This window comes from Tupaia chinensis, unplaced genomic scaffold (assembly GCF_000334495.1).
Source record: "Tupaia chinensis unplaced genomic scaffold, TupChi_1.0 Scaffold149658_1, whole genome shotgun sequence".
NCBI classification, from domain to species: domain Eukaryota; kingdom Metazoa; phylum Chordata; class Mammalia; order Scandentia; family Tupaiidae; genus Tupaia; species Tupaia belangeri.
The window spans coordinates 882,011-905,654 of NW_006209503.1; the positions used below are offsets into that span (position 1 = coordinate 882,011).

At 45.8% G+C, this 23,644-nt stretch overlaps 2 long non-coding RNA genes across 3 annotated transcripts in view; one reads left to right on the forward strand and one right to left on the reverse strand.

Annotated features, from left to right (window-relative positions):
- Positions 1 to 7,573: 7,573 nt before the first annotated feature.
- LOC114006690 (uncharacterized) lies at positions 7,574 to 11,500 on the forward strand. The gene is made up of 2 exons (XR_003548396.1): positions 7,574 to 8,128; positions 9,498 to 11,500. It is a non-coding gene; the product is annotated as an uncharacterized LOC114006690 (long non-coding RNA).
- Positions 11,501 to 15,556: 4,056 nt separating this feature from the next.
- The window catches only part of LOC102467802 (uncharacterized), an 8,636-nt gene continuing 548 nt past the window's right edge, over positions 15,557 to 23,644 (reverse strand). The window contains exons 2-4 of one of the 2 annotated variants that reach the window (XR_337769.3): positions 22,911 to 23,057; positions 22,615 to 22,728; positions 15,557 to 17,164 (exon numbers count right to left, since the gene is read on the reverse strand). This is a non-coding gene — a long non-coding RNA (uncharacterized LOC102467802). The remainder of the gene's footprint in view (positions 17,165 to 22,614; positions 22,729 to 22,910; positions 23,058 to 23,644) is intronic. The other variant, XR_003548394.1, reaches the window with a different exon arrangement.

Here is a 23,644-nt window from a genome sequence, read left to right on the forward strand (position 1 = left end):
AAGCAGCTCCACTATCCTAGGAACTACGCTAGGCTCTTGAGTTAATCCTCGAATCGAAGGTTAACAAGATTAACAAGACACAGGCCCGTAATTCCCGGAAATAAAGGTTTTGAGGATTGATTTACAAACTCAGATCGGAAGTCCCCGGCTCCTTGGAGGTTTTCAGGTAGTAAACGTCTAGGAAGTGGGTGTGGAAAGCCGACATTCAAATTCGAGGACAAGGCAAAGACGTAGTTCCAGCCAGTGAGTGGACCATCATCCACTGAGCTGGAGCTGTGCACAGAAGCAGGGTGAGAAGAATGCGAGGCAAGGGCAGACGGGGACAGAGTGGCCAGCACGGGAGAAGGGTGCTGGGGGCCTGAGGAAATATGCAGATGTGCCCAGTTGCAGGCCAGAGGTGGAAGAGCGATGAAAGAGGTTTAGGACTGGAGCAAACAGATTGAAAGAGAGTTCAATGCCGACAGGGGAGCGAAGCAGGCTTTGGCCCAGATGCCCTGGCTTAGCCCTTCACTGCATGACCGTGGGGAGTGGCACCTGTGAAGTGGGATTTAGAACTACACAGCTGCTGGGAGCCCGGTTCAGTCCTATTGGAGGCCTTCCTGCCTTTCTGTCCTCGGCATAACTCCCGTTCTGTCCTCGGCATCACTCCGTTTCTAGGAGACATTCCAGCCCAGATGCAGAGGGACAGAATTGTTCACCTCTGCCCAGGAACCTGAATGTCAACCCAGTCTCACGCAACCTGAGCCTGGCCTCTCTCTCAGAATGGGAGACCTGAGCGCAGCGGCAGGGAAGAGGCTGGTGTTTGGATTCAGACAGTCCCGAGCTAAATCCACTTCTGCCATTGCAAGGCAGACGGCCCAAGACACTGTGGGTGTGCCCCAGAGAGTAGTTTCCCTAGCCATCAAACAACGGCACTCCCAGTGTGTGCACACTCGTACAACTGCGGTGGCACTCCCAGTGTGCACTTACACAGCGATGGTGGCACTCCCAGCATGCACTCACACAACTGCAGTGGCACTCCCAGCATATGTACACTCACACAACTGAGGTGGCACTCTCAGCATGCACACACTCACAACTGTGGTGGCACTCCCAGTGTGCACTTACACAGTGGTGGTGGCACTCCCAGCATGCACTCACACAACTGCAGTGGCACTCCCAGCATGTGTACACTCACACAACTGAGGTGGCACTCCTAGCATGTGCACTCACACAACTGCAGTGGCACTCTCAGCATGCACACACTCACACAACTGTGGTGGCACTCCCAGTGTGCACTTACACAACGGTGGTGGCACTCCCAGCACGCACACTCACACAACTGCAGTGGCACTCTCAGCATGCACACACTCACACAACTGTGGTGGCACTCCCAGTGTGCACTTACACAACGGTGGTGGCACTCCCAGCACGCACACTCACACAACTGCAGTGGCACTCTCAGCATGCACACACTCACACAACTGTGGTGGCACTCCCAGTGTGCACTTACACAACGGTGGTGGCACTCCCAGCACGCACACTCACACAACTGCAGTGGCACTCTCAGCATGCACACACTCACACAACTGTGGTGGCACTCCCAGTGTGCACTTACACAACGGTGGTGGCACTCCCAGCACGCACACTCACACAACTGCAGTGGCACTCTCAGCATGCACACACTCACACAACTGTGGTGGCACTCCCAGTGTGCACTTACACAACGGTGGTGGCACTCCCAGCACGCACACTCACACAACTGCAGTGGCACTCTCAGCATGCACACACTCACACAACTGTGGTGGCACTCCCAGTGTGCACTTACACAACGGTGGTGGCACTCCCAGCACGCACACTCACACAACTGCAGTGGCACTCTCAGCATGCACACACTCACACAACTGTGGTGGCACTCCCAGTGTGCACTTACACAACGGTGGTGGCACTCCCAGCACGCACACTCACACAACTGCAGTGGCACTCTCAGCATGCACACACTCACACAACTGTGGTGGCACTCCCAGTGTGCACTTACACAACGGTGGTGGCACTCCCAGCACGCACACTCACACAACTGCAGTGGCACTCTCAGCATGCACACACTCACACAACTGTGGTGGCACTCCCAGTGTGCACTTACACAACGGTGGTGGCACTCCCAGCACGCACACTCACACAACTGCAGTGGCACTCTCAGCATGCACACACTCACACAACTGTGGTGGCACTCCCAGTGTGCACTTACACAACGGTGGTGGCACTCCCAGCACGCACACTCACACAACTGCAGTGGCACTCTCAGCATGCACACACTCACACAACTGTGGTGGCACTCCCAGTGTGCACTTACACAACGGTGGTGGCACTCCCAGCACGCACACTCACACAACTGCAGTGGCACTCTCAGCATGCACACACTCACACAACTGTGGTGGCACTCCCAGTGTGCACTTACACAACGGTGGTGGCACTCCCAGCACGCACACTCACACAACTGCAGTGGCACTCTCAGCATGCACACACTCACACAACTGTGGTGGCACTCCCAGTGTGCACTTACACAACGGTGGTGGCACTCCCAGCACGCACACTCACACAACTGCAGTGGCACTCTCAGCATGCACACACTCACACAACTGTGGTGGCACTCCCAGTGTGCACTTACACAACGGTGGTGGCACTCCCAGCACGCACACTCACACAACTGCAGTGGCACTCTCAGCATGCACACACTCACACAACTGTGGTGGCACTCCCAGTGTGCACTTACACAACGGTGGTGGCACTCCCAGCACGCACACTCACACAACTGCAGTGGCACTCCCAGTGTGCACACTCACACAACGGCAGTGGCACTCCCAGCGTGCGCACACCCACACAATGGCGGTGGCACTCCCAGCATGCACACTCACTCAGCTGCACCTACTTGTAAACAGAGGAAACAGTGTAGCTCCTCCTTTCCCAGAAGCCCCACCACGTGTGCTTGTTTGGCTCGCACTGCGTGGGGGACAACTTTCACATCAGCATAGTTTAGTTTCAGAGTAGGACTGAAGAGCGACACTTTGGAGACACATCAATCCGAGTTTGGAGTGCGGCTTTGGTTGAGGTAACCTCAGACAGAGGTATTCCTACACTGCCGCAGAAACAGTGCAATTCTCGTACTTAATTCTAAATGCTCCAGTAGCTGCAGTCAAAAAAGTAAACACACATACAAAAACCAGATAAAATTTGTTTTAACACTATTGTTTACCCAAGTCTATCCAAAATGCTATCACCGCAATGAAAATTCACATGAAAGTCATGAACAGGACAGTTTCCATTCTTCGTGCACATTGCGGCATGCCTCAGTCGGAAAGAGCTGCATGGAAGGCAGCCCAGAAAGCCTCAGTCTCCCTGGACAGGAGCAGGAGCAGCCACCTCCTGAGGCTGCAGTGAGGACTGATCACAGCATGCCGGGATCTGCGCACAGGCACCCCGGGCGGTCTGCTGTCAGCGCTGGGACTGTTCCTTGGGTCTCACCTTGTCTCAGCGCAGATTCCCCTAACTCTGCCAGCGGCCTTTCCCTGGCCCAGCGATGCCGAAGTGGTCACCCCGCAGGGGCTCACCTCCAGGTGAGCTGGGTTAGGAGAAACATGGTCTACTTCTCTTGAGAAAGGCGGCAGCTGGAGGAGGCCTCCAGCCAGCCCACCTCTGTCACAGGTGTGATTCAGGGCAGTCACTTAATATTATTGATTTCAGAGCCGAGAAATCAGGCAGGTGAGGCGTTGTCTGCTCCGGAGCTGGGAGGGGCGCCGCAGGGGGATTAGTTCTCCGGGGAGAACCCGGGCACTGAGTCATGACTTGACAAGGCAAGGTATGCACTTAGGACGATTGAGGAGAGCCACAACCCTGTAATGGCCGGGTGGTGCTGGCTGGTTAAAGATGGTCTCTCCAGGGGCCACCAGGTGGCGGAGTGGTTAAGGCGCTGGACTTCCACATGGATGACCATGGTTTGAGCCCTGGATCTGGCAGTTTAAAACTCACACTGGGTGTGTGTACATGCCCAGAGTCCTGAGAGGAGAACAGAGGAGAGGGATTGCAGTGTGGCCATCACTCCTGGAGGGCGATTTCTCACTTTTTCTCTATTTCTCCAGGCAAGACCAGAGAAGGCCCTACATCAGAAAACTCTCTTAAAAAAAAAAAATGCTTTCTGCAGAGCCTAGGTTGGTTTCTCTCTTCCCTTTCCTCCCGCTATCTTCTCACCCTTCCACCAACATGGAACGCCTACTCCTCACGCTGCCAAGGCCTGGTCCCATGTGTAAGGAACGCCGAGGAGGTCACCGCGTGTGCTCAGGCCTGGTCTGAACACGGAGCTCCTTCTCTCATGTAGGCCCACAGCCGCCAGTGTAGGTACCGCTGCCCATCGCACAGAGGAGGAGACTGAGGGACAGAGAGGTTAGGTAGCTTTCCTGTCTCACAGCCAACCTCAGTGGCTTCAGAGAGGAAGGCCCAGTTCTCGCTGTCGAGGAAGCAGCAGGGGTAGAAATTAGTTCTGCTGGAGAAGTCAAGAAAGCCTTCCCAGAGGCAGTGACATTCAGTGTGGGCTTGAAGGAAGAGCAGGACTATGCCTGATGGGCCAGGCAGGGAGGGTGTCGAAGGGAGGGGAGCAAGAGTAAAGGAGAAGTCGAGAATTACACAGTTGACCTTCCATGTCCTTCCCGGCTTTCTAGCTGTCCCCTCCATAAACTGGATGGTATTAATACCTGTGGCTCCCAGCCCAGCTAGTAGCTGCAAAGCTGCCTTTCAGCAGTCTGTCCTTGACTCCCTCCTGAAGTGCCTGTTTAATTTTTTTAGTTTATTTTATGATAATGCATGAACACACGAGAGAGAGAGAGAGAGAGCGAGGCATCCTGAGCAGGGCCTTGCCCTGGCAGTCCCCTTCTTTGGCCCTCCACCTCATCAGCATTTTGGGCACCCGGCGTATTTGCAAGCTAACCTGGGATACGGAGGTGCAGTCAGCCATTTGCCTTCTATCACCGCAGTTTGGTTTGTCGCCGACAGCATCTCCAGAATGAGCCCCACTTTTAGCAGCCATATTAAGCTATGTATGAAGAAAATTCCGAGCATCTACAGCACATTTCAGTATCAAAAGTTTGCCTTGCATCCTCAAGAGAGGGCTTTCCTTCAGGAATCCCTACAGTGGTGCAGCTAAGAGCAGAGACTCTAGGTTCAAACGGGCCTAGGCTCAAATTCCAGCTCTACCCTCATCGGTTTAACCAAGCATGAGTTTCTCACCCTCTCTGAGGCCACAATCGGTCCATCGGATGAACATGAGGATCAGGTGGGATCCTAAACTCAAGGTGCCTGACATGCAGTCTCGGCCATACCTGCCCGAACAGATCTAAAGGATGTGAGGGGCAGGTAGGACCTCGGCCACCTCTCATACTCACGTGGGGCTGGTCTTGAAGAGATGACAAGGATTTCTTAGGGAAGCAGCACCCACGGCAAGGCCTCAGCTTTGCAGGTCACACATTCAGGCTTTCCTGAAGACCCGGAGTCACTGAGGCCAGCTCACACTGACCCAACTCACACACGAGCAACTGAGGTAAGAACCAGAAGCGTGTTGTTAATTTGCACTGGAGAGGGGTGCCTCTCCTAGCAGATACATGCTAACGAGTTCTGCCTCTCCGATCGCCCTCTTATAGCCTGCAAACAGACGTCATTGTCACATCAGAACACCACGTAACCACTGCACGTGGCCAGCTGGATTCCGGAGCCAGGCATACACGCTGAATCCTGAATTACAGGTGAGGTCCTTGGCAGAAGGCTGCGTGTTAATTAGGAACCGCCCAGCACGTTGCTCAGACCTGGGCCCTTCCCAAGATACACCCCATCATCTTTACAAGCCAACTCGGAAGTTGTGCCACCCTTCAGATGGCTTCCTCCACCCAGAGGTGTTGGTTCTCATGGCTTTCACTCCCAGCTGGTAGCTTTATCCCCAAATCCTGCCATCGCTGGGACTGCCCACGCACTGACCAAAGAAGGGAAGGGGAGTGAAGGCTGCCGAGTCTGACTGCGTGCCACTGGGCTAGTGCAGGGCGCTATGCCTAATCCTCACGTGGCTTTGTTGGGAGGAGTCTTCTTCTCATTTGACATCTGTGTCACCCCGAAGCACACATCGTTTCCAACACCACACGGACAATCATGTGTGCCAAATGAGCAAAACCAGGAGCCTATTGCAACACGTGTTCCCCTGGAGGGGCCCCCACTCTGATACCTCTCCTCTGGATTTGTCCAGACGTTACACGTACTCACACTGACCCTGTGCACGAGCAACTGATGTATGAACCAGAAGCCTGTTGTTAATTTGCACTGGAGAGGGGTGCCTCTTCTAGCAGATAAAAGCTAACGAATTCCTCCTCTCTTATAGCCTGCAAACAGACATCGTTGTCGCATCAGACACATACGCGGTGTTTGTTGTTCTTGCTCATTGTGGGTCTTGCTGGGTCAAGATTCAAATATTCAAATAAAGAAATAAGAGCATACAGAGACAACCAGAATTGAGTAGAGTAAGGAGCAGTTGTGTTCAATGTAGATCCCACTGAATCCTATTAGAGGGAAGGATTGCCTAGTAACCATTACAAGAGAACTCCAAATAAGTAAAAATTAAGATTGAAGAAAAATTACTGAAAATTGTCAGTACTATTTTCAGTGTGTTCCTTTTCATACAGCTTTGGCTTTGGAATTATGTTAATGTTTTATATGTTCAGAACAATAAAATTAATTCAACAAAGCTGGGGGCATTCAAATTAAGGAGCAAATGAGTCTAGTGTTTCAAATAAATACTGGGCATTGTGAAAGGGGAAAAGAGAACTAATTTAAATTTTTTTGGGGGGGGCGGGAGAGGTTTTTGCTATAGGGCGTGTGTGCTCGCCAGACAGACAGAGAGAGACAGAGCGACAGAAAACAAGAAATCACCCCCCCCCAGGGGGAATCGCCACACTGCAATCCCTTCTCCTCCATTCTCCTCTCGGGATCTCGGGCACGCACGCACACGCGCCCGGTGTGAGTTTTAAGCCACTGGGTCCAGGACACGAACTGCGGTTGACTACGTGGGAGTCCAGCAACATAGCCATTACACTAACTGCTGGTTCCCTAAATTTTTTTTTTTTTTTGAGAGGGTTTTGCTATAGGACTCGTGCGCTTGCCAGAAAGACTGAGAGAGACATAGAGACAGAAAGCGAGAAATCACCCCCCAGGGGGGATGGTCACGCCGCAATCCCTTCTCCTCTATTCTCCTCTCGGGATCTTGGGCACGCACGCACACGCGCCCGGCATGAGTTCTAAGCCATCGGGTCCAGGACACAAACCGCGGTCGACTACATGGGAATCCAGCGACATAGCCATTACGCTAACTGCTGGTTCTCTAATTTAAATGTTTTCGAACATGGTTCTTTGACTATATACTGTCAGTCTGAAAAAAAAAAAAGAAAGAAATACAAACAAGTCTTAGAATCTACTCAGTAAGTTTGTTTTTCCATGTGGACTGATGTAGCAACTCTCATTTTCTCACTGTGGAGGGGAGTGAACATGGGGGGACGGGACACTCTGGGGCCTGGGATTGGCACTAGAGGCAGCAGAATAAATGAGTAATTTTACATGGAACCCTCTCTCAGGGTGGGTGATACCATTGAAATTCTGGAAATATGTGTTCTGTTTTCCTCAAGAAGATGCCCTGCCTACATGTTGTTTAATATGTATTTTATCATGGAATCATAACATGTTAGTGATTAAAAGGTCCTTAGAGCACCAGTAGGCTAACTGCCACTGTCTTAAAATGACATAATCAGAGTCCCAAGAAATTGGATGAGCTGCCTGGGACAACACATCCAGCCAAGGGCGAACCCAAGACGCCTCAGTCTGGTGCTCTTCTCAGGAAGTGCGTGGTGTTTGTTGTTCTTGCTCGTTGTGGGTCTTGTTGGGTCAATACTCAGACAAATACATCATTATTCATTAACTGCAGGCCAAACCAATATACACGCCCACAGCTCTGATCTGCGTCTGCTAATGCAGGGGTCTGTGACCTCGGGTGGGCTTAGGTCAGTGGACAGTGGCCCCAGGAACCAATTTGCTTTCACTCTCCTCGTTTCTGGCCCTGGTGTCAGAGGTAGGTGCTCTCTGTGGGGCCTCTGCCCCGGGCAGTGGCGAGAAGGGCCGGACCTTACAGTCAGGTAGACCTGTGGGATGGAGTCTGTCACTAGCCGTGGGACTTTAGGCACAGTACAACTGATCTTCTCTAGTATTAGTTTTCTCATTAATAAAAACTAAATTACAAAAATAAAAGCAACGTGCATACTTACAGGCCTGAATGAGATCATGCCTGTGAAACATGCCCAGCCAATAATGGCAGTTCTTCCATTTTCTGTCTTTCGTTTTCAGTTGCTAGAGGGCATTTGTGCTCACTAAAGAAGAGAGAGACAGAGAGAGGGAGAAAGCACCCCTAAATGGAGTGTGGTCACACCATAATCCCCTCTCATCCATCTCTCTTATCAATCACATGCATACATGTGGTTGGCATGTCTTTGAAACTGCTAGGGCCAGAACTCAACCCACAGTTGGTCACATGGGGTCAGATTCCCTCAACCACTAGGCTACAAGGCCAACTCTCTTATTTATGTATTTTTATCAAAAAATATTTATGTCTATGAATAGAACTGGGCAAAGGACCTGGAGAACTTCTACAAGTTATTTAAACTTTGTTCTCATTAAAGAATATTACCAGAGTGATTTACACACATATAGAAAAATTAAAAACAGAATATAAATAAGACACAAAACGTTATCACACTGTTAATAGGTGATGAATATCCTTCTAGATTTTCATCTATGCAAATATCGTGTGCATTTTTCCATAAAAATAATTCTGTATATTTTGGGTTGGGAAAGTCATGATGTATTTTCTATGTTTTTCTATGTAAAAATGCATCGTGACTTCCTCAATGACCCAATACTATAACTTGCTCTTTAAATCCAGTAGATTATTGACATCTTAACATATAAATAAACACAACTTCCACAACTTAATTCTTACTTATCACATGGTAGTCCATTAGCAGTTGATTCACTTATTCAAACCAGTTCTCTTTGTCGGACATAGAGATGGTTTCCAGTTTTCTAATATTATAAACAACGCTGTAATTAACATTCTTGTTGGCTCATACTATCAATTATTTTCTTAATGCAAATATCTAGAAATTAAATTACTGTGTCAAAGGCAATTCCTAGTATGAATGTTTTTGATATAATTTGCTACATTGTTTTCCAGGAATATTATAACAGTCGTATTCCCACCAGAAGACTGTAAAACACAAGGAAATTAAGTCCCAAGCAGAGTAAACAGACACTTCTCTAGTGACAGGGCAGAGAAAGACTGGGAAGTTTGAGTTTCTGGGCTTCTGAGTGAACAGATGGATCAGGACTTTGAGGGGTAAGAAGGAAGTTTTTCCATCTAAGTAATGTCCTAATTCCTTCTCCAGTGAGCGAAATAACCACTGGACGGACACTGTGCTGGACGCTGAGGATAAAGAAACAAGAAGCAAATTCCCTGCCTCAAGAGGCAGAAGGTTAAACACAGTCATCGAGTCTAACTGACATACAAACCTAAGTCTAAGGTTAAACTCCTAGCCCAGACCTGGGCAGACACAGAGTTCCTGGAGAACTGACACCCAAGACCAGTTCTGAATAGCGGTTAGCTCCATGAAGAACTGAGGAAGCGATGAGGCAGTGGTGCAGTGATGCTGCAACAGAACCCACAGGGGAAAGGTTCTGGGTTCACAGTTCGGGACCTCCCTGAGCATGCCCGGTACAAGTGCCTGTGATATCGACCAGCTGGGACTGTGGGTGGATTATGGCACCTTATTGGGGGTCTCTCCCTCTCTATCACCCCTTCTCTCTCTAATGGAAGAAACGAACTTAAAAAGAACCATGGAGGAGCAGAAGGGTCCTGTGTGTAAGGCCTCAACGTCGGAGTGAGCAGGTGCAGGGAAATTATACTCAGGAGTCTAAACACCAAGGACCCCAAGCCCAGAATTGTTCCGAAAAGGCTTTTTAAATGAGTGCCTATTTTTCAGTCCACTCCATTATAACTACTGAAGAGTCATTTGTTCCTGGGGCAGGCAGAAGAAGATAGCTGACTCTATGCGGCTGCAGGTGACCAGTCAGTGACAAACAGGACAGCCTACCTTATGAGAACCTTATTATCAAGTCTCCTCAAGATATTAGGGATACCTGGCTCGCAAGGTATATTTATGACAATCGTGAGACTTTTATATGTCTTAGCAGATAACAACATAACTTTTCAAGTGTTCTTTTTTGGACGTAAAGTACCCTAACTTCAGAAATATGGTTAACTTTAAATAAACCAGACCCAAAATATTGGTAATTTTTTTCTTTTGTAGTTCTAGATGATGAGATTGTGTGTGTGTGTGTGAATTAGAAGGAGGCGTGAAAGAGTTAAGGAGGGTGGGGAATGACAAAACACAAAGCCATGGTGGCAAACAGGCAGAAACTCGAGGGCCGTTTGTGGAACAGCATTCTAAAGTATTAGGGAGTTGTGGGAGGGTTTCAGAACTTGGTTCTTGGAAAGATCATTCTGGATAGCAGTGATGGAAAGCCCCAGCTTCTGCGGGATGCCCCATCACCCAGGTCAGAGGCAACAACAAAGGGCCTAGATGTCGGCCCATCCCGTGGGCTTGTGGGTCATGCTGGGGTTTCCAGTGTGCTCTCAATTCCTCTACTTCCCATGCATCTTCTCTTCCCAAATCCCTGCCCTGCAGACTTCAGGTTCCAGAGTTAGTTACAGAGACAGCCTTACTTAGACTGTTTACCCACAACTGCCGAAGTCAGTTCCATATAATGCTTCCCATGGGCTCAGCTCTATCTACTTGAACCATGACTGATACAGTCACGAGTGAGGGTGACCTGTCAGAGGACACACTGCTGCAGAGATGGAAGCGACAGTGAAGACAGAGAGGAAGGGATGGATCTGAGATACGCTGAGGATGTAGGAAATCAAGGCTTGGTGACCCATCAGATATGGCAGCAAGAAAGAGAGAGGAATTGAGAATGAACCAGAAGACTCAAGCTATGCAATTGGGCCAAGGAGTTGTGCTACCATGATGGGAGTGGAGCAGAATGGGGGGATGGAAGGAATCGAGACCTGAGTATGAGACTGTTTGATTTGAAAAGCCCATAAGAACCTAAGTGGAGATTTATAATAAACATTGTATATATAAACTCAAAGATGAAAGGGGATGTGTAGGGCCACTATGAGCTAAAACTGTAAGAGTGGGCGAGCTCACTCTGGGAGAGCAAGTAAGGTAATGAGATGAGAATTGCAGTGGAACTCTGGGAAAACTAGGATTTAAGGGGCTAGCCGAAGAGGTAAAACTAAGAGAGTCAGAGGCTGAAAGGTTCTGAGGGGAAAGCCAGGCTCCATGGACAAGGAAGAACTGAAAAAAGGAAAGGGGTGGTTGAATGCCATGGAGGTTTGATGGAAAAAAAAAAAAAAAAGACTAAAAACGTATCATTAAATTTAATGCCCAAGAGGACCCTGGGGGCCTTGGGTGGCAGCAGATTCAGAGAAGCGATGGGGTAGAAACCAGGTTTCAGTAGAAATAAATGAATGGATGAATGGGACTTCAGAAATTGAGAGAAGCAAATATAGACCACATTTTTTTTTTATTTGCTAGAGGGCATGTGTGCTCCTGGGGCAGAGGGTGAGAGAGCAACCCCTATGGAGGCGATGGCCACTTTTCCATTTTTCCCTCTTTTGGGGATTTTGGGCACACACATGTACACCCAGTGTTTCTCAGGTCACTGGGTCCAGGACTCGAACCACACAGTTGGGCACATAGGATCTATTCCTAGACCACTGGTTTTTTTTGTTTGTTTGTTTGTTTTAATAGAGGTTTTTTTTCAGTGTGTGTGTGTGTGTGTTTGATTGTTTTTGTTCGCTATAGGGTGTGTGTGCTTGCCAGAGAGACTGAAAGTGAGAATCACTCCCCAGGGGGGATGGCTGTGCTACAATCCCTTCTCCATTCTCCTCTCAAGATTTTGGGCATGCACACACATACACCTGGTGTAAGTTTCAAGCCTCCAGGTCTGGAACTCAAACTGTGGTCAGCATGTGGAAGTCCAGTGACATAACCATTATGCCATCTGCTGGTACCCCTAGACCACTATTTTTATTAATTAAAGCTTGGCTGTAAATAAAAGGAAATTAATACATGAAAGGGAGGAACATGAGTTTGAGGAAGGGCATTTATAAAAATAAATAGAAAAGATTTAAGCACATATCTGTTGGGTGCACAGGGCTGTGGTAGGGGTGATTAGAAACATAGCAGAAAGAGAAAACTTGTGGAACATAGCCAGTGAGTAAGTATAATAAAACATATGGGAGTGGGTCATGCAATGCAGGAAGAATAAAGATGAAAATCTAAGGGACTCTAATATGTTAGGAGTGGCTAGAAGAGGTGGAGACAGAGAAAGAGTTTCAAGTAGGAGAGAGACAATAACTTCAAACATTGCAAAGAGGTTAAATGGTGTAAGAAGGAAGAATGAATCATTGGATGGATGGTTTTGGCAACAGCAATGTCAAAGGTGACCTTTGCCAAAGTAATCTTATATTAATGTGAATATGAGCTAGAGCATAGTAGAGTGAGAGGTGATAGGATATAATCAGTTGTCTCCTTTTAAAAAATTATTTATTTAATTTTATTTATTCATTCATTTATTTTAATTTGACCACAGAGAGAAAGAGAGAGAGAGAGAGAGAGTAAGAAAGCAAGTTGCCAGGTCCAGGACTCGAACCATGGTTGGTCATGTGGGGAGTGTCCAGTGCCTTAACCACCACGCCACCTGCTGGTCCCCACCAAGTGTCTCTTAATAACTAAGGCAGTTTCAAGCTAGCAGTTTGGGGGACGATAATGTGGGCTGATGGCAAAGGTTCAGTGAAAGGGCACTCTTATATTTTGGCGGTGGAGTTTGGCAAAACCCACTTGGAAAGCAATTTTTAAATAAAGGCCAAGAGTCAAAAGTAGTTATATTATTTTGGAGTACTGGGTCTATTTCTGAGATTCTATCTTAGAAAGTATTAAGAAATTTAGGAAAACTTTAATGTACAGCATTACTTACCGGCATGCCACTGATAGCTGTGACAGAGCGGTAAGCATCTAAATGTCTAACACTAGAATGGTTCAGTAAACTATGCATTTCCTGGAGTACAAGTGATGTTCATGAAATCTATGTAGTAAGATAAAATGTCCATTATAATATTAAGTTGCAATGCAGGACCAACAACTGAATCCACAGTGCTATTCTACTGTTTTATAAAGTACCCTATGCAGGGGATGTGGGAGTCAGAATGAAAGAAATTTAATATGGGAAAATGTTAATGGTGTTTGTATTTGAGAAATAGGACTATGGTAAGCATTTATTTTTGTTCTTTCAGCTTCTTGGTATTCTGATATGTGTGTGTGTGTGTGTGTAACATTTAGAAAATTTTAAAATACCTTTTTTTTTTTTTTTTTTTTTTTTTTTTTTAAGGAGGGCTGGTAGTAAAAAGAAATAGAGGGACAGAGAAATGGCTAGAAAGGACCAAGGGAGAGTAATCTGTTTAGCTTGGGAACTCTCTGAAGGTGTTTATAGTCACTGGAAAGGATGTGGTTGATGTTAAGGTATACAGAAGAGGTACTGGAAAAGGCAAAGTAATTAAAGAAGGTGAGAGTAGGAGAAGTAGTTTGAAGGAAGAGGAAGATATTTCCTCTGAGCCAGAGAGAAGGGGGGTAAGAGTGAGTAACTTTGGAGGTATACTAAAGGGAATTTTCATTTCAGAGCACTCATTGTATTTGCAAGCTGTGAACTCAATCTGTTGAGCATTGACACATGGGCATAGAATCGGGGACTTGAGAGGGACAATTAAATGGATTAGCCATTGTCGAGGATGAGAAATGGAGCACAAAGTCATGAGGAGAATGATGGTGAGTAGCCTGGTGCTCCCATCTGAGGGTGGAGAACAACCTTGGTCAGGGCATCAAGAGCATCTAGGAGACCTGCAGGAACAGGAATGTGTAGAAGAAAACCCAGCTGCCACTGGTTCCTGGAAAGACATGATGCCCAGAGGACAGAAGGCCCAGACCCATAGAAGGTGCTTGTGTGAGTATCACTGAAATAACCAATGTGGGCTTGGAACCAAAGATAAGGAAGTAAAACCAGGAGGTGCCCAATAGGATGATTAAGACACAGAGACAGAGGGATCATTCTCAGTAAGAATGAAAAACAAGTTTAGCCAGATTAAAGTGGATGAGGGGTGGACAAAGGGTGGCTGAGGACAAAGAGTGAGGTAAGGTTTGCCTAGACGATGACAACCCTCTGTGGGGGTGTAACTGTGGGAACCAGAGGGTGGCAGATGTGGGGCAGAGGTAGAGAAGGAGCAATGGGAGAGTCTGATGTTGAACTGATAGAACATCACTGGGGTAATGGAGGTAGCTGGGACACGAAAGTCACTGGGAATATGGTAGAGTCCTGGGGGTCAGAGTAATAGGGACAGCAATGGGAAAGGGCAGCCTGATGGCAGAGAAGAGCAAACATTTCAGAGAGAGTGGTTAAAACATCCTGAAACAGAGAGAATTGCTAGCCCTTAGAGATGAGAAGCAGAGAAAGTGTGCAGCCTTCCTTTAAGAGGGGAACAACAACAACAAAAAACTCCAAAAATGTATTTGAGCCTAAGTACAAGACAATATCTTAGGCAGAAAATTAAGAGGATGAACTAAAATGGACCAGACCAAATGCAACATATACACAAAACTCCACAAAACAGAGCAGAAAATACTTTGTGCCATAAAATAGGTCCAGAAAAAGGTGATGTTTTTCTAACTGGCACTAAGGGAAGGCTTTCTGAAGGAGAGGATAGTTGAGATGGGTCTAGAAGCAGCATCTATGGGAGACGGTGGAGAGACAGTGATACAGGGAGTAGTATGAACCTGCACAGGGACTAGCAATCCCAGGGTTTGGTCAGGTAAGCTCTCGTAGCTGAATTTGGTTAGACCATAGCATGTATAAGAAATAGGAAAGAGAGAAGGATGGTGCAGATTTCGTAAGGATTCAAGTACTAAGGTAAAGAATCCAGACATGAGGCCAGCAGGTGGCATAGTAGTTAAGGCACTGGACCCCCACATGGCTGACCACAGTTAGAATCTGAGATCTACTGGCTTAAAACTCATGCTGGGTATGTGTGATTGTGTGCCCCAAATCTCAAGAGGGGAATGGAGGAGAAAGGATTATGGCATCGCCATTCCCCCATGGCAGATGATTTCTCACTCTCTATCCCTATCTCTCTGGCAAGCATGCATCCCCTATAGCAAAAAAAAAAAGAAAAAGAAAAAAGAAATCTAGACTTCATATGACCTGGTAATACCACTCGTGGGGATTTACCCAAAGGATAGGACAACACTTGCATCAGAAGGACACTTACATAAGTCTATTGCAGCATTATTCACAATTGCTAAAACATGGAATCAACCCAAATGTCCAAGAATGAATGAGTGGATAGAAAAAAATGTGGCAGATACACACTACAGAATACTAGTTAGCCATCAGAAAAATGAGATCTTGTCATTTGATACAAAGTGGATAAATATAGAAGATTTAATGCTAACTGAAGCCAGCCAGACTGTAAAAGACAGACATAGCATGATAAATAAATACCAATAAATACCAAATGTCTTCACTTCATAACAGAAGCAGAAAGATTGGAAGATGTTGTCGAGTGTACTATCAGAGACTATAGAAGGCAGGGATAGTGCAGAGGCTTGGTGAAAAAAAATAATATACACAAGAATGATGTGTATGGTAATTTAAATGTTTAAAAATTAAAAAAAATTTTTAAAGAATCTGGACTTCATCCCACAAACAGTGGTTTTAAATTTTTCACCATGTACCCTATTAGTAACAAAATGTTTATTAAAATATGCATATTAATACGTCACCAACATGTGTAAATATAATTAATTATATGTACTTATACTAAAATTTGACATGTTAAATATTAGCAAAGCTTAATTTCTCTCTTTGTAGATAAAAATAAATAAAAATAGCTATCCAACATTTTCTCACCATAGCCACAGTGTTTTATCTCAAGTATTCCTTGGGGTTTCACCCCGCTTTGAGAACCATGAATCTGAACTTGGCAAGCCCTATATGGGACAGCTGAAAGGAGAGGCTGGAGCTGTCAAGATCAGTTAGGAGGTGAATCCTTTTCCTTCTTGTTGAGTTCTTCCTCCAGGCAGTGCCAAGTAAGAGGGAGTAAAGTGAATAAGAAAGTCAGTACTGAATGCTATTGGGAATACCAAATTGCCCAGTCCAATTATATCCACGGCTTGTCTCAATGGGGATCAAAGACAACAGAGTCATGTAGGGGCTTTGGGGAGTTGGGATTAGGGGAAGAGGGACGGCCCCTTTTGTAGTTAGGGAAAGGCCTCCCAGCCTCCAGAGATTGATGCTGTTTACTGTGTAAAGGACCTGAGAATTCATTAACCTCTTTGCCAGCTCTCAAACTGAATTGCCAAATTAAAATTAATGCAGGATACCACCTACTCACTCTGGACACTGATCTCCGCAGGCCTGACATCCCTTAAGCAGAACCCCTTTTGTTTTCTGTCCTCTCTTGGTGGCAGTAGCTCTAGGTACTCTCCCTCACGTGGGGTCTGATGTGCCACTAGGCATCTCTCCTTTGCCTCAGTCCTCCCACTGAGACTTCTGCAATTCCCATTCCGTAGTAGTAAGCCCACAGGCCTTATCACCTTAGTCACTTTCTAGGTTCAATTCAAGCCTCGCCATCCCCTAAGACACAACTTCTCCATGACAACTTTAAAGTGTCTGCTTATGTATCGTGACATCGGCAACCTATTCATTTCCTGATGCTATTTCCAGGACATTAGTCTTCTATGCTTTCAGAGAAAAACAGTTTCTGTGCAGGCAACACCACATGGCTGTAGCAGCCTCCCTCTTCCTGTCACTGGCATCTTCTGACCACAAATGGCTTCTTCTTTGTTGTTGAAGTTGTAGTCATCATCATTGTCTCCTTTTCTTTTTCTTTCCTGCTCTCCCTCCTCCTTCTTCATTTGCTATAGGGTGCATGAGATCACTGTGGAAAGAAAGAAGTGAGAGTGAGTGTGAGAGAGAAATCATCCCCTGGGGAGATGGTCACACTGCAATCCCTTCTCCTCCGTTCTCCACTGGGGGTTTTGGGTGTTTATGCACACATGCCTGAAAGCTGCTGGGTCCAGGACTCAAGCCAAGCTGCTGCACGTGTGGGATCCAGCGCCTTAAACTCTGCACCATCTACTGGCCTTATTGTGAAATCTTTGGCTCCTGGCTTATCCTCCTGCACGCCACCTTCACCCTATTCGTAAGAATTTGACACCACCATGGATGACACCCTAGCTTCCTTCTTGCTTGACCATCTTAATTCCAGATTGTGGAGCGCCCCCACCCATCGCCTACAGCGCTCATCTTAAAGATGTCACCTAGCGGAAGCTCACTAAGCGCTCGAAGTTGTAAACAACTTCGAGGAAGTGGTGCGCGAGGAGCGTGGAGAGCAAGGGAACATCACATGCAGCCAATCCCTACCCGAGAACTGGTTTCCGCACACGTGGACAACGTCCGATTGGCCAGGGGCCCTTTATAAGGTCCTAGGGTTGGGGAGGAAGGGAAGAGCTCCTGTATTCAGAGCCTGGGGAAATAAAGTGCTGAAGAGAAGACCGTCTCAGGAGTCGTCAGTTGCGCGGCACCAGATCCCAGAACACAACTCCACATGGAACTGCCCTCCTCTCTGACCTTTGTATTTCTCCCAACTCTGTTTCTCCTTATTTTCTGTTCCAGGCCACTTTGACAATCTATAACCCAAAGACAGAATACAGCTCCCTGCTAATTTTGCAGTAAAAGTTTGATTGGAATATAGACCTGCCCGTTCATTTATGTGTTGTCTATGACTTTCTTCCTGCAGTGGCAGAGCTGAGTAGCTGGGATAGAACCATATGGCACATAAGCCAAAAATATTTACTGACACTTCACAAAAAAAATTCTTGGCCTCTATTCTAGCCAAACAAAACTTAAACATATATAAAAATATGTACACACACACACACACTTTTTAAAATTAAAGTAACATATGAACATTATAGAAAGTTTGGGAAATATAAGAGTATTAATATAATAAAGAAAACCACATTTTTATTGTTCTAAAATTCAGGTATAATCACTATTAATACCTGCTACCTGGAAATTTTCATGTGTCTGTGTGTATGGCTGCAATTGTCCTTCAGTATCCATTGGTGCCAGGACCCTCTGAGGATCCCCAAATGTGAGAATGCTCACGTCTCCTATATGAAATGACACTATATTTATGGATAATCTCACCCACATCTTCCATATAACTTTAAATCATCTATAGATTACTTATAAGTAATCTTAGCATCATATATAAGTGAAATGGAAAAAAAATAAACTTGTATAGCATCTCTCTTTTAGGAGAGATGTCCCCCCATCCCAATTTACATGACATAGTATGTGACATAAGCACACATTACAGGACTTAACTTGCCCCATAACAATTGTCATGGCCTAGCTGCACCTGAGCTTGGTTTTATCTGGAGGTGCAGAACCCCAGAAACAACTGTTTGAGTATTAACAAGTCTGTGTGTGTAAATTATGTTTAGAAAATCAGAATATCATTTTTTCTCTTTTTTAAAAAGAATTATTTTATTTAAATTTATTTTTTAAAGAATTATTTAACTTTATTTATTTATTTTAATTTGACCAGAGAGGGACAGAGTGAGAGAGAGAGAGCAAGACAAAGTGAGAAAGCAAGTCACTAGGTCTGGAACTCTAACTGTGGTTGGCCATGTGGGAGTCCAGAGCCCCTATCCACCATGCCACCTGTTGGACCCTTAATTTTATTATTTTTTAAATGTTTTTTATTTGACCAGACAGGAATAGAGTGAAAAAGAGAGAGAGGGAAAGTGAGAAAGCAAGTCACCAGGTCTGGGACTCGAACTGTGGTCGGCCAGGTGTGAGTCCAGTGCCTTTATCCACCATGCCACCTATGAGCCCCAGGATCATACCATTTTAAAGCTTGCATTTCCATTTCAAAAACCTATTGTAAATGTTTTCCTACATGAATTGTTTTCTTACTGTTTTATATCATGATTTAAAATTTCTGCAATGGAGTTCACGGAATGAGTGTAGTACAGTTTTGTTAACTAGTCATTTAGAACAGAACATTTACATTGTTTACCATGTTTTTTTCCCTTTCAAATAATGCTGTACTGAACATTATGAACTTTTTCAGTGTTGTTAGGCCATATAAGAGGAAAGCTGGTGTCATCAACCACACACACACACACACACACACACACACACGGCGACAAGAGGGCTACTAAGTCAGCCTTGTGTTCATATTCCCAATGGTGCCTGGAGTTTTTTAGGTCCAGGTGAAGAGTCAGGGAAAGGACTAGAGATGGGAAGAGTAGAATGTGCTAACACCAGCAATATCTTATAAAAATTAATATTTGGGAATTGGTCTTATGAGTGCTAAATCACATAGGTTACATATTCTTGCTTTAAATCTGGAAGATTAAGAAATCAATAATTTACTTCATGATGACTGAATTTCTAATCCCTGTGTAACTGGGTGATATGAAACCAAAATGCAAAAAATACAAAGATGGGGGTCAATTTTGGAGAATAAAGGGACAGCTGAGGTTTGGACATGTAAGATAGTGACTTTTGATGAGATTTAGAATCATGCACATTTTAAATAGTGAAATAATAAAATAGCAATAAAATATGATACGCAGAATATGAAACAACTTGAATCCTCCACATTTAAAAAATTAGCCAAAGGTCGCATATTATAAAAGCAAATGTGTCATAAGCTTTGTTTACGTCATTGTCATATGACCACCCTATGGAAGAGAAAGAGATGACAAGGATGACCCTTTGTCAATATTCATGGGAACCACGCTTTGACAATGTGCAGCAAAATTTTGATCAGTGACTTTGATGATTACTCTTCTATGATTCTAACGTTTGCGGCTTATATAGCTGTAAATATTTGTATTACCCTAACACTGACTAAATATTATTAATTGGTAGTGGTGGTACAAGTACTGAAAACTATGGCTGAAATCCATGACTTTGTAACATGAGTTCGATATGGTTAAAAAGCTACTAAGAAGGCAACAAATGAGACGTATGCAATGCAATTAACTTCATAGAGTACGTGCTGCAAAATACTAAAGATGATGTTAAGAAAATACAGAGCTTGGGGCTGCCAGGTGGAGTGATGGTTAAGGTGCTGGACTCCCACATGACCAACCATAGTTTGAGTCCTGGACCTAGTGGCCCCAAAACCACAACAAATAAATAGATAATTAAATAACTAAATGAAAAAAGAAAGAAAATGCAAAGCAGCCTTAATGCAATCTTCTGTGATACGGGGCACTAGGTTTAAAGGCTCTGTAACTCATCCCCTCTAATTTATATTTACTACTGGGAGGAAGTTACTCTAAAATAATGCACATTTTTAATAATACTAAGTTTTCAGGTATGTGTCATTTGGAGAAAATAAATTACACTGGAAACTGTAAGTTCAGCCAAGGAGATCCTGCAGACATATTGAAATGCAATGTTGGAGTTCAGAAAAGAGGTCCAAGCTTGATCTCTAAAGTCGGAAGTTATCTGCAGGCCTGATAGTTCAAATCGCGAGAGGACAGACTGACAACTGTGGGAGGCTGCGCACCAGCGAATATTGCCGGTTTCTCAGAAAGCAAACAATTACACAATGCCAAAAGTCATGATTGGCTTCCCTTCAAAACCTCACCTTCGAAACCATACTCTGATTGGCCACTAGTATCCCTCAGATTTGCATATCCGGCACCTCATGATTGGTCCAAAAACAACCAATCATAACCCACCTTTTACAACCAATCAAGGCCCACCAGCATGTATATAACCACGATGCCTGGCCCACAAGCACCAGACGACCAGGAAGACGACACAGACGACCAGGAAGACAACACAGACGACCAGGAAGACCATGAAGAGTTGTAACACTGCGTTGTCTCCGTGTTGTACTGTGCTGCCCACAATAAACGGACGACCCTGAAGACACTGTGTCGTTTCCGTGTTGTAACACTGCGCTGCTTGTTCTGGCTCTTACTCCTTCCCTCAGGAAACTTGTTTGACTGTCCCCCAGGTCGGGACAGACAACCTGTGACTAAAGACTTAAGACAAGGCCAAAATCATAATGAAAAGCCACCAAATTCAGAGGACAGGAAGATGAAGCAAATAGAGATGATGCTTACTGAGAATCTAGAATCTTCTAAGAAGCTTCCATGCATATGTTTGTAGCATCTCATTTATTTAACCCAACACCCCTAGGTCAGGCTGTTGGATACACCTGGTTGGATAATGAGTGCAGAAGGAAATGAAAGTTGAAGCAGCTTGACCCAAGCCTTGTAGGTCTTGTAGGTCTGTCTGACTTCACTGGTTCCTTGAGAGGCATGAGATCAAGGCGTAGGTCAGCCAGAGAAAAATCAACTACACAATCTTTAAAATAGAGAGAAGAGAATTATAGTAACTCAAATGAGACAAACCAAGACTCCCTGTTTCAGGAAATGGCCCGCCACCCCTCGCAGTCACAAAGCCACAGGTGCCCTGTCTTTCATCTCCCTTCTCACCTGCACATCAAATTCATCACAGGTGCTAGGAACTCGACACCCAAACTGGACCCTCTTTTTATCATGCCTGCTGCTTCCCACCACACTTATTTTCTCTCTTTTTTATTTATTTATTTTTATTTTTACTCATTTTTTTTTTTGGAGAGGTTTTCGCTATAGGGCGCGTGCTCTTGCCAGACAGACAGAGAGACATAGAGACAGAAAGCGAGAAATCGCCCCCCAGGGGGGATGGTCACGCCACAATCCCTTCTCCTCCATTCTCCTCTTGGGATTTTGGGCACGCACACACACGCGCCCAGTGTGAGTTTTAAGCCGCTGGGTCCAGAACGCGAACTGCAGTCAACTACATGGGAGTCCAGCAACATAGCCATTACACTAACTGCTGGTTCCCTCTTTTTACTCTTTTTAAAAATTTTTTTGTATACATTCAATCACATTATTTAGCTTACAAAGTGAACTTTTCAATATGTGAACATTTCTCCTCAGTCCAGTTGATCAAAATATCTTCAACTGATAACACCACACCTCCCCATCCCGTCAATACTCTGCCTCTGTATCCCTCCTCCAAATGTCCTTCCTTAGGCCCCACTCCACACACACCACATCTGGTATAAATCTTTTGCCTTTTACTTATTTTCTCTTTAGAAAGCTCTAGTCACTGCCATCCTGTGGCAGCTCACCCGGTTACAACAGACCTTCCCCACAGCTATTAGTACTTCATTAATCACTCACAGTAATTAATCATTATGCTGCAACTTTCTTCTTGGGACTGTGTGCTATCTCAGAATGTTTACCATCCCTAGCCTCTGCTCACTAAATGCCAGGAGCATCCCAAGGAAAGGGCTCTACTTACTTCCAGATGTGCCTCCAGGAGGATGGTGGCTCTGCTCCACCACCTTATCCATCCCCAGTCGAGAACCATGGAGCTGGAGTGATCTCGTAGAGTAATTCAGACCATGTCACTGCCCTGCAGTAGACCCTTCAGTGGCTTCCCATTGCACTCAGACTGGCATCCCAATTTTTCTTGGGGACTTCAGGCCATTCATGACCTGGCCCTTGTCTACTTCCCCAACCTCATCTTCTGCAGTGCTCCTCCTTCTCTTCTTACTCGCTGCAGCCCAGCTTCCTTACTAAACCTTGGCCACTCACCGGTTTTCTGTTGCAAGGTCTTTGTACGTGCTAGCCTCGTGGCTCAGCAAGCTCCTTCTTTGGCCCTTCTTGGCTCGTCCTTCTCTTTTCCTTCAGGCTCCTGCAATAATGCTGATGTAGGTGTGAGGCTGCCAGTGGCCATCCTGGCTACGAAAGAAGGCATGAAGAGGCAGGCATTACTGAGAGATGGAGAAGGGAGGGGCAGGAACTGATGACATCTTTGTCATCTTGAATCCAGCTTGCCTTGGATAAAATGTCCATTTGAATTTCCAGTGCATGACACAATAGTAGTTCCCTTTTTACTTAAGTTGGCTCAGCTTAGGTGTCTGCTTCATGCCCTGGAAAACACCCTAATACTCCATGTGCTGGCTTGTAGCCATGTCTGTGCACTGTGAGCCTGGAAAACAGGTTGGTCTTTCAGTCCTGGGGAAAAGGTGCCTTTTTCAGGATCCTCTTCCAAGTTCCTTCAAGAAAGGACTAGAGGGAACCAGCAGTTAGCGTAATGGCTATGTCGCTGGACTCCCATGTAGTCGACCGCGGTTCGCGTCCCGGACCCGGTGGCTTAAAACTCACGCCGGGCGCGTGTGCGTGCGTGCCCATGATCCCGAGAGGAGAATGGAGGAGAAGGGATTGCGGCGTGACCATCCCCCCTGGGGGGTGATTTCTCGCTTTCTGTCTCTATGTCTCTCTCTGTCTGTCTGGCGAGCGCACGCGCCCTATAGCGAAAATCTCTC